The sequence below is a fragment of the Galeopterus variegatus genome, unplaced genomic scaffold, assembly GCF_000696425.1.
Source record: "Galeopterus variegatus unplaced genomic scaffold, G_variegatus-3.0.2 Scaffold12069, whole genome shotgun sequence".
Taxonomy (NCBI): domain Eukaryota; kingdom Metazoa; phylum Chordata; class Mammalia; order Dermoptera; family Cynocephalidae; genus Galeopterus; species Galeopterus variegatus.
Genome location: NW_007738180.1, coordinates 2,786 through 12,781, shown reverse-complemented (window position 1 = coordinate 12,781; position 9,996 = coordinate 2,786). Strand labels below are relative to the sequence as shown.

At 48.2% G+C, this 9,996-nt stretch overlaps 1 pseudogene; it reads right to left on the bottom strand.

Annotated features, from left to right (window-relative positions):
- Positions 1-2,971: 2,971 nt before the first annotated feature.
- LOC103610930 overlaps positions 2,972-9,996 on the bottom strand; it is a 9,253-nt pseudogene continuing 2,228 nt past the window's right edge.

Genomic DNA, 9,996 nt, shown 5'->3' with positions numbered 1-9,996 from the left:
CCACACAGACAAACCCAGGGGCCAGTGGTGACTGTGATATTTTCACTTTGTGACTTGGTGACGTTCCGAACTATGGGCTTACACAGCAAGGACAGTGACTTTCTTGTAGTGCCATTTTTCATAATTCAGTGTCACTTCAGAGGCCCTAACTCGACCTTGTTCACTTCGGTCTATGAGCAGAGAGGGCAGGATGCAAACACGTCCCTGAGCCTGTGCACCTGATTATAAATGGGGCTCGCACAGATCATATTCCTCTCTGTGTGTCACCTCCTAGGGTTCTGCTGAGAACTAAAATCTTAGAACTGGCTTGAAGTTTTGTCCTTAGTAATAACACGTGTCACGGCCCGATGCTTTCTTCTGGCTCCTCAGACTAATAGTTCCTCGGTTACCTCCAGGAACCTGAAGGTGGGATGAGCGTCAGGACCAAGTCTTCACCCTTGTCACCCCGTTCCCTCTGTCAAACGGCGGAAGACGGCTTTAGTCGAGGGAGAATCACGTCTTCAGCCCTCCCCTGGTCTGCAGGCGTGCACAGTTCTGGCAGGGGCACAGACGCAGAGAGGGACAGCGTGCCGGAGAGACCCCCTCCTGGGGTGAGGGGACAGCACCCCGACGCTGGCCACACTATCCTGGCCACAGGAAACCTTGAGCAGGGGAGGCCACCTCTTTCTCCCCGCTGTGCAGATAGCCATGCCCACAGCTGCCCAGGTAAAGTGAGGCAGCTGCTGTGTCCCCAAAACAAACTTTCTCCAAGCTGGGCTTGGTCCGCGATGAGACATCTCATCTGCCTGGGATGTCAGGTTCACCCACAGGGAGAGTCAGGGACCCAAGCGCGGCTGCTGTGCGGATCAGGCTTTTCTGCAGGCGGAAGACATCTGCGCCCTCTGGCGGGTGAGGAAGCAAGTGCGCCCACCTCCAGGGCTCAGCCTCATTTTCCAAGCGCCCACCTTCCCTCGGCCTGGAAAGAAAGTTTCAGGGATATCTTTTTAACAGTAGACAAATCTCAAGCTAGGAGATGATCTTTTGTGATGCTTTTACACTCAAACATCTTAAGTTACACCCATTAGCACTGTCTCCTGCACCTGACATAACCTCACACTTAAATCCCGGCACCGTGGGGGACCTGGGTTTCATAGTCAGATCCATCCAGAACTGCTGAGGTTTTCTGCAAAATGAAGTAAAATCTCCCCAGAACGCATCTCGGTGTCGGCGCTCCCATGGAAAATGGAAGATCTTTAGGTAGACATCACGGTTTTGTGTGTGCATCCCAACAGGGTCCCTTCCATTTCCCCTGTGCCTCCACTAACATGTGTTACTTATATAACTAAAAAAATTATAAATGCGAGAATTTGAGGTTATGGTGTCTCAAAGGCATGAGGTAAAGCCAGGGGTCGGGCCCAGTCTCTTTTCCGTCTGTAAAACCCCATTGCAGTGGTTCCCTGAATAAAGTCTGAGCTACTGTAAAGACAGAAGGAAGGGAGGAAGGGAGGAAAGAAGGACGGAGGGAAAGGAAAGAAGAAAGACAGACAGAAACCAAGAAACCAGATAGGAAAAAATCCAGAATCTGTGTTATTGCCCTTGAAAAAGCATCACTTTCCTGAGATACACAGGAACAGAAAAACTTGTTTGTAGGCACGAGAAATATTTCCCATTAGGGGTGAAAGTCTGTAGAAGATGACTAGAAACGCCCTCATAGTCCTGTGAGTGTGACTCTAATGCCACCTGCTCCTGGGAAGAAGTGGCTCCCCCCACCAGGGCCACAACTTTTCTCCAAGTGCCATGTGAGTGCCTGCCCACGCCGGTCTCGGCACACGCCTGCTGCACCTGTTGGGTGACACATGCGGGCTTTCTCTGCATCCCACGGGAGAGGACCTGTCTGGATGGCTGGACTTGCCTAGGAGCAGCGGCTGTGGCCGTGACTGGCTCTCAGGATGAGCTGAATCTTGAATGTCTTCACTTAAGACAAAACTGTGTTTGGGCCGGCCCGTGGCTCACTCGGGAGAGTGCGGTGCTGATAACACCAAGGCCCCGGGTTCAGATCCCATATAGGGATGGCCGGTTTGCTCACTGGCTGAGCGTGGTGCTGACAACACCAAGTCACGGGTTAAGATCCCCTTACCGGTCATCTTAAAAAACAAAACAAAACTGTGTTAAGATAGAAAGTTTCAAATATGATGTGATATAAAGTTGCAGAAGTCACTTTATGGGAAGGCATTTGGGCCTCCATAACTCAGCACAGACGACGGCTGAAATTTGCCAACTGCCGAACGTGTCTCGGAGCTTCCTAAAGCCACCGTGCGGGTCCGAGCCAGCGGGGTCGCTAAGGGGCTTTCAGAGGGAGTACGAACCCACGTTGCATCTCCAAATCATTCTCACTGGGTGGTGGGAAATCTGAGGGGACAGATGCTAAGGACAACTCGCCTTGAAATCTGCTCCCTACGTTTAAGAAAATTTTTTAAAATGATGATTCTTTTGCACAAAGGAGCTGCCGCTCTGAACACACGACTGGACGTCCGTTGTGCATGCACACCCACGATAGTTCAGACTGCCGTCATTTGTCAATACCGGCACGGTGCCTCAGGATCAACTAACCGTCCTTGTCATGAGAATAAACATCTGCGGTCTAACGCTGTGGCTTGACTAAGTGGCCAATTTCCTCATTATCAAATCACCCAGATTTCAATAACTGAATATAAGCTCTAAGGTTTTAAAAATGACATTTTGATGGGATGAGTAGATTTATAATGTTTAAATCTCACTTTCGGCTCTGGTTGCAAACAGCCGAGGAGAAGGGACTAGAAAGAAGACGTGGCAAGATGCCGGCGACTTCTGCTTCTGGCCACGATGGAGTGAGAAGACAAGACCCCCCACCAACAGCTCACAGCCTGGCCACGGCCCACACAGCAGCGGCGGCCAGGACTGCCGAGGGTCGCCCTGCGACAGCGCGGCCCCCACAGCCGGCCTCCTCCTGGGGTCAGACCCCGAACTGCGAGGGACCCTCAGCAGAGCCCACGGGCCCACGGGCTTGAGGAGAGGAGCTCAGGGAGGCCATGGCCCCGGGAGCGGGCGTTCCAGAGAGGAGGCGGCCGTAGCGGGAGAGCTGCAGAAAGCTGCAGAGTGGCACCTCGTCACAGGCCACCCGCGCTGTAGGGGACTGAATTGTGTACCCCCAAAATTCACTGGAGCTTGAACTATGTCCCCCAAGCTTTATGTATTAGAAGCTTGGTCCCCACTGCGACCGTTAAGAGGGTGGGAAATCCTATTATGGTGATTGAAAGGTGGAGCCTTGAAGAGGTGACTGGATTGCAGGACCGTGCAGGAGTGAATGGGTTAACAGTGGTGGCCAGGGGCGCGGTTCTGAGGGATTTAAAAGAGGAGGAGAGTCTGTCTCTCTCTCTCTGTTCTCTCTGCTTCCACCATCTTGCAATGGGAGACCCCTGGGTCACTGTCACCACCATCAGATGGACTTTGGACTCCCCAGCCTCACAAACTGTAAGCAATGAATTTTGTTTTCTTTATAAAACACCCAGTTTCAAGTATTTTGTTATAAGCAACAGGAACAGACTAATACACACGCCAAGAATGAAACTCACCAAAGCAGAAGCCCGTGCAGGGCCGAGAGGTGACATGCCGACAGCAGTGCCAGAGCCTGCCCAGGACGAGAGCACATTCGAGGTCAGCCAGTGAGAGCGGGGTCCGTGCTGGCCACCCCGGGCATGCCGGGGGAACTTGGGCCCTCTGCTTAGCAGAGCCGAATTGTCCCCAAAGCGAGAGCAGTTAGAGACCCTCAGAGCGATGGACAACAAGCCACACACAGTCACACTGGGTGGCACGTGGCTTCCCGCCCACCGAGACGCTGTTCCACACCCTTCAGAGGAAGACAAGACGCTGAGACTGAGCTCCGGTGGGCACAGGGGCATTTGTCGTGTCCCCTTATGTCCTTTGAACATTCACGGGGCCAGTGCCGACGTCCCACGTCATTCCCGACACTGGCCCTGCAGCCCCCTCTCTTTTCCCCGTCGGCGTCTTCGCTGGCCTGCGGGCGCCCCGGGCTCCGTGGGGACCTGTCTGTCTGTCTTCCTGCCTTCAATGCGGCGCTCCTGCCCTGTGTGTCTTTCCTCCTCCGTCTGCGCTGACCTCGATGGAACGCTCCTTGGTCTGCTTCCCTGCACAGAAGCTCTTGCATCCGAGCCCTGCTCGTCCCCAGGATCCGAGCTGAGGGCAGCGGGCTTCCCACTCACACTAGCGCGGCCGCATCCCAGATCTTTACATGTCGTGTTCTCGTTTAAGTTAGTTCAGAATATTTTAAAATTTCCATTGAGACTCCCATTTTGACACATGGGTTATTTAGAAGCATGCTGCTTAATTTCCAGGTCACTGGGGATATCTTTATGTTATCGATTTCAAGTTCAATTTTCTATGTTTGACAACATACTTCATGTCACTTTTCCTCTTTTGCATGTGCTGAGCTCTGGTTTAGAGCCCTCGTATGATCCATCTTGGCAAATGGCCCCCGTGCGCTTGAACACACTGCGCCCCCTCTGTGCTTGGGCGTAAGCGTCCGTCAGGTCAGGTGGCTGGTGGTGCTGTCCAGGCCTCCCGCGGTCCTCCTGCCCGCTGCCCACCTGTTCTGTCGGATACTGCGAGAGGAACGTGGACGGTCCCACGACGTCTGTGGACGTGTCTACCGCTGCTCTCGGATCCAGTGTCTGTCTTTTGTATTGGCCTTCTTGGGGAATTGGCCCCCTGTCATTACGGAACATCCCTCAGTGTTCCGAGCTGTCATGGTGTATCGCATCCACCCCATCTGGGTCGTAACATCCTGGGCTTCCTGTAGGCGGCATGCAGCAGGGGTCACTTCTTCACCTGGCTGATGGTTTCCGTCTTCAGCTGCTGTATTTAGGTCATTCACATTTAAAGTGGTTATTGATGTGGTGAGATTAAAATGCATTGTCCCGGAAGGTGTTTTATATTTGTTACATTTTTTTATTTTATTTTTTTGTTGTTGTTGTCGTTTTTGTTTTTGACCAGTAAGGGGATCACAACCCTCAGCATGGTGTGGTCTTCACCATGCTCAGCCAGTGAGTGCACCGGCCATTCCTATATAGGATCCGAACCCGCGGCCTTGGCGCTCCCAGCACTGCACTCTCCCGAGTGAGCCACAGGGCCAGCCCTATATTTGTTACATTTTAAAATTTTTTCCTCTTTTTCTGCCTTCTTTGAGTTTAATTGAGCATTATAAATTCCATTTTGTCTCTTCTATTGACTTATTTATACCTTTTTTTTTTAATCTCTTTTAGTGGTTGTCTCAGGGTTTACAATATACGCTTTGAAATGTGCTGTTTTGTTTACGGCCAGTCTACTCAGAATTTAGGTCTGTGAGATTTGTCCACGTCGCCATGGGTCACAGCTCACTCTTTGCTGTCCCGCAGTGCTCCCGTGTACAAACGCACCTCTGTCTGTGCATCTGCGCCGTAGTTCATGAACATCCGAAGTGTTTCCAGTTTTCACCTGCTAGGAATAAAGCTGCTTAGAACATTTTTGCATACAGGTTTTTGGGTTTTTTTGGTTGACGTTACCACTCGTTTCTGTTGGGTATAAAACCAGAGTGGATTTTCCAGGTCATAAGGAAACAGTTTTCAAAATTGACAGTGCCGAGTCTGCCTCTTGCAGCAGTTGTGAGCGTTCCAGCCGATCCGCGTCTTTGCCGTCACCTGGTAGTTTGTCATTTTCTTTTCAGTCATTCTGACGGGTGTGTAGAGGTGTCACATCGCATCTTCTGATGACTAACGAATCTCAGCAGCTTTTACCATGTTTATTACCCACACGGCTTTCCTCTTTTGTGAAGTGTCTGTTCAGGCCCATTTTTCTGTTGGATTATCTGTCTTTTTCTTAATTATTCATAACAGTCATCTTTATAAATCCTGATACTAGTTCTTCGTCAAATATGCGCCTGATCAACACTTTCTTCAGCTCTGCTGGTTGCCTTCTTATCTTCTTAAAGGTTTCTTTATAGTAACAGATTTCTTAAATGTTGACTATCCCAGATTATCATGTTACGGTTTGTAAAGACATGTGACATCATAAAGTTGTTCTCTTAAGTGTCCAATGAAGAAAACTTTGGTTTCAAATGAATAACCTTTATTATCTTTAACCTTTCACATTTGGAAACGCAGTATGTCTATAACTCACTTTTCTGTGTGGTGTGAGGTACGTGTCAGGGTCCTTTTTCCTTTTTATACGGGTGGCCTATTTATCCCAAACCCTTTATTGAAAGGATCCTTCTTCCCACAGTGCACCGCAGCCTTAGCTTGGTTATAAATAAGGTTGTCATATGGTCCGTGGGACTTGTTACCAACCTCCCCATAGCTGTGCTGTCCAATACAGTAGCCACTAGCCACGTGTGACTGTTAAAATATAAATTAGTCATACACAAATTGAACTTGAAATTCAGCTCTTTAGTCACAATAACCACATCTCCAATACCCTATAACCACCTGTGGCAGGTATGTACCACCCTGGACAGCACAGATGAAGCACGTGCCCCGTCCCAGGAGCCTGTCCCAGACAGCACCACGTATGTCCTATCCATCGGCTTGTCTGTCTTCGTCACTGCTCGATGCTGCACCTGCACACTGGGCTTTCACATCTGGTGAAGTCAGTCCCCCAGGTGTGTTCTTTGAGATCGCCACGGCTCTTCTGAATCTCCATATAAACTTTAGAATCAGCTTATCGGTGTAGCAAATTAATCTTCACCTACTGGGATTTTGATAGAAATAACATTGACTCTATCTATAAGTTTTGGAAGAATTGACGTCTTTATAGTATTGGCTTTCCAATCTGTAAGTGCAGTATTTGGCGCTATTACCTACGACTTCTTTAATTTCACCCCAAAATAAGTAGCAGTTAGTTTTATACCTAGGTAATTGATTTTTTTAATCACATGTTAATGATATATGTTAAATTTCATCTTTTATGTGATTACTGCTGATACATCAGAATACAGTTTTTATATTAATTTTGTATCCAGCTGTCTTGCTACATGAACGTTAGAATTCTGATAGATTCCTTCGAACTTCATATATAAAAAAACGACATTATTTGTGAATTACAGCAATTTATTTCTTCCTTTCCAATACTTATAATGTGATTTCTTTTTCTTGTCTTATTGAAATACTGGGTCCTTTAATTCGATGTCTAATTGACCTAGTGATCAGGAGCATTCAGGTCTTGTTCACAATTTTAGGATAAAATTTTTAATTATATCAACATTTATTTTGCTGTAAGATTTACAGATTTTAAAAATCAGATATAAGTGTTTACTCTTATTTGCAGCTTGCTAAAATTTTATTATCCTGTGGTTCTCAACTGGCAGTGATTTTGCCATCAAGGGACATTTGGCAATATCTGGAGACATTTTTGGTTGTCAAAACTGGGAGGGGGGTTCTATTAAACACCGTGGAGTGCACAGGACAGCTCCCCCGACAGAGAATTCTATAGTCCAAAATGCCAATAACGCTGAGGCAGGGAGACCTTGTAATTAAGACGTGGTGTGCCAAATAATTTTTCTGCATCAAGTGGGACGACCATATGAATCCTCCTCTTTTTTCTGTTATATAATAAATTATATTGATTGGCTTTTAAATGTTAAAACATCCTCACAAAACTTGGAATCAATCCCACTTATCATAATATATTATCTTTAAAATATTACTACATGTAATTAACTAATATTTTGTTAAGTACTTTTGTATCTATGTTCATGGCAGGGATTGGTTTAATTTTTTTTTTCTTGTAGAGGGGAGACTCGAGAAGGCAGAATAGATGGTGTCACCCTCTCCCACAATCAACCAATTTACAACTATTAAAAAGCAACAACAGCCAAGCTGGGGCCGCTAGACCCAGGGGAAGAGGAGCAGAGACCTACGGAACGCACAAAGCTGGGAGAAGCTGCGATGAGAGGAAGGAAGGACCATTCCCACCATTTCGAGCCCTGACCACTTCAAGGCTGGAGCTGCTGAGCACATGGAGCAGGAGCTGGCAAAAGCCACAGCTGTGCCCTCCCGATGAAGTTGCTTGGAGGCTGCAGTGGAGAAGAGGGCTTTGGTGTCCCGCTGGTCAGCAGGACCAACAGGGTTCCCGTGGACCCACATAGGAGCGAGGGTCCACAATAAGTGAATAAAAGGAGCCACTCAGAGGCTGGTGAGTCATCGCAAGGGAAGTGTTTGGAGTGTGGGGGCTGTTGGGGAGATGGGCCACCGAGGGAACACTGGGGCACACAGCGTGGACAACTGATCTGCCCCCCCATCAGCACAAGATCACTCAGAGGAGACTGGTCAGGAATGTAGAACAGCAGGGGGTGCAGTTTGCTGAAAAGACTCAGGCCCAGATCAGAGTTTCCACACAACCCAGGCATATCGGACTTCACCAGACCTGGAAGTGCTTACAAGGTTGACCATTAAAACCTGAGATGGCCAAAAAACCTTCCCCAGGGAATCAGCAGCAAAGCAGCAATTCAGCCCAACCACAGGGCTCAAGTGCTGTTCCCAAAGGAAGTTCCCCCATTTTAAAAGTAAGCAAAGGACAACAAATTAGTTCTAGTGCAGAGTTTACGTGGTAGGGGCAGCAAATAATCTAACACAGAAAGAAAAAGCAAAAAACCCACAGACCAGAGACAAAGTTCTGATATTAACCAGTAAAGGTCTGACATCACCAAAGAACACCTACAACACCTGGAAGGACCGGAAGCCCCCCAGGCTCCCAAGTGGTGATGGAGGGAGGGCTGAGGGTCTCAGCCACACTCCCTGACATCCACACTCAGCCCAGCAACAAGCACTGAGCTGCCTCTGGAAGCACCCTGGGCTCTCAAGCCAGGGTGGTGGGGGGCCAAGGGCCTCAGCATCCCACCCAGCAGTGACCACCAAGCCACCACCAGAAGTACCCTGGGCTCCCCCACTGTCCGCATCCCGCCCAGCAGTGACCACCGAGCCGCTGCTGGAAGTCCCCTGGGCTCCCTGCCAGAATGAGGGGGGTGCCACGGGCCTCGACCATGGTGCCTCTTCCTCTTCCTCCCACACTGTCCCCCTCCCCTCTCACCTCTTCCCCTCCCCTCCAACTACTCCACAACAGCATCTTAATGTAAGATAATAATAATAATAATAAATAAATAAACAATTTTTTTCCTTGTAATGGCCTTGAAGGCTTTGGAGATCAAGTTGATGCTTTAACCTCATAAAAAATTCAGGAATCTTCCACTTTGTCTGTGCTCAGGAAAACGTACATAAAATCAGCGTTCCTCATTATTGTGTGTTTTAGAATTCACTGATGAAGCCATCTGGGCCTGAGGTGCTCCATGTGGGGAGATTTAATCATGGGTTCAATTTACTTTAAATAGATACAGAATTATTGAGATTTTCTATTTTCTCTTTGTTGACTTTATAGAAGCTGTGGTTTCCAAGGAGTTTGTACATTTATATCAATTGTCAAAATGTTTTCATAGTCTTCCTGGTGTTTGTAGAATCTATAATGGTACCTGTATTTTCATTCTTTATATTGGAAATTTGTGTGTTTTTCTGGATTACGATACTTACTTTTTAAAGGCATAGTTGACTTTGCAAGGAAATAAGGGAGATCATCAGATGTCAAAATCTGTGAAAAACTGACTTCATTGTGGTAAGTTGTTATGGGCTGAATTATGTCCCATCTCTCCCAATTTATATTTGGGGTCCTAACCTCCAGTTCCTCAGAATGTGACCTTATTTAGAAATAGGTCCCTTGAAGATGTTATGTGGGGCCTAACGCCTGGCATCCTTATGACAAGCGGGAGTTTGGACAAGAGGCACAGGGGGAGGACGCCATGCAGAGATGAAGACAGAGATCGGGGTGATGCTTCTACAAGCCAAGGAACCCCAAAGACGGCCAGCAACCCCAGCAGCTGAAGAGAGGCCTGGGATGGACCCTCCCTCGCAGCCCTGGAAGGCATCCACCAGCCGCCACCTG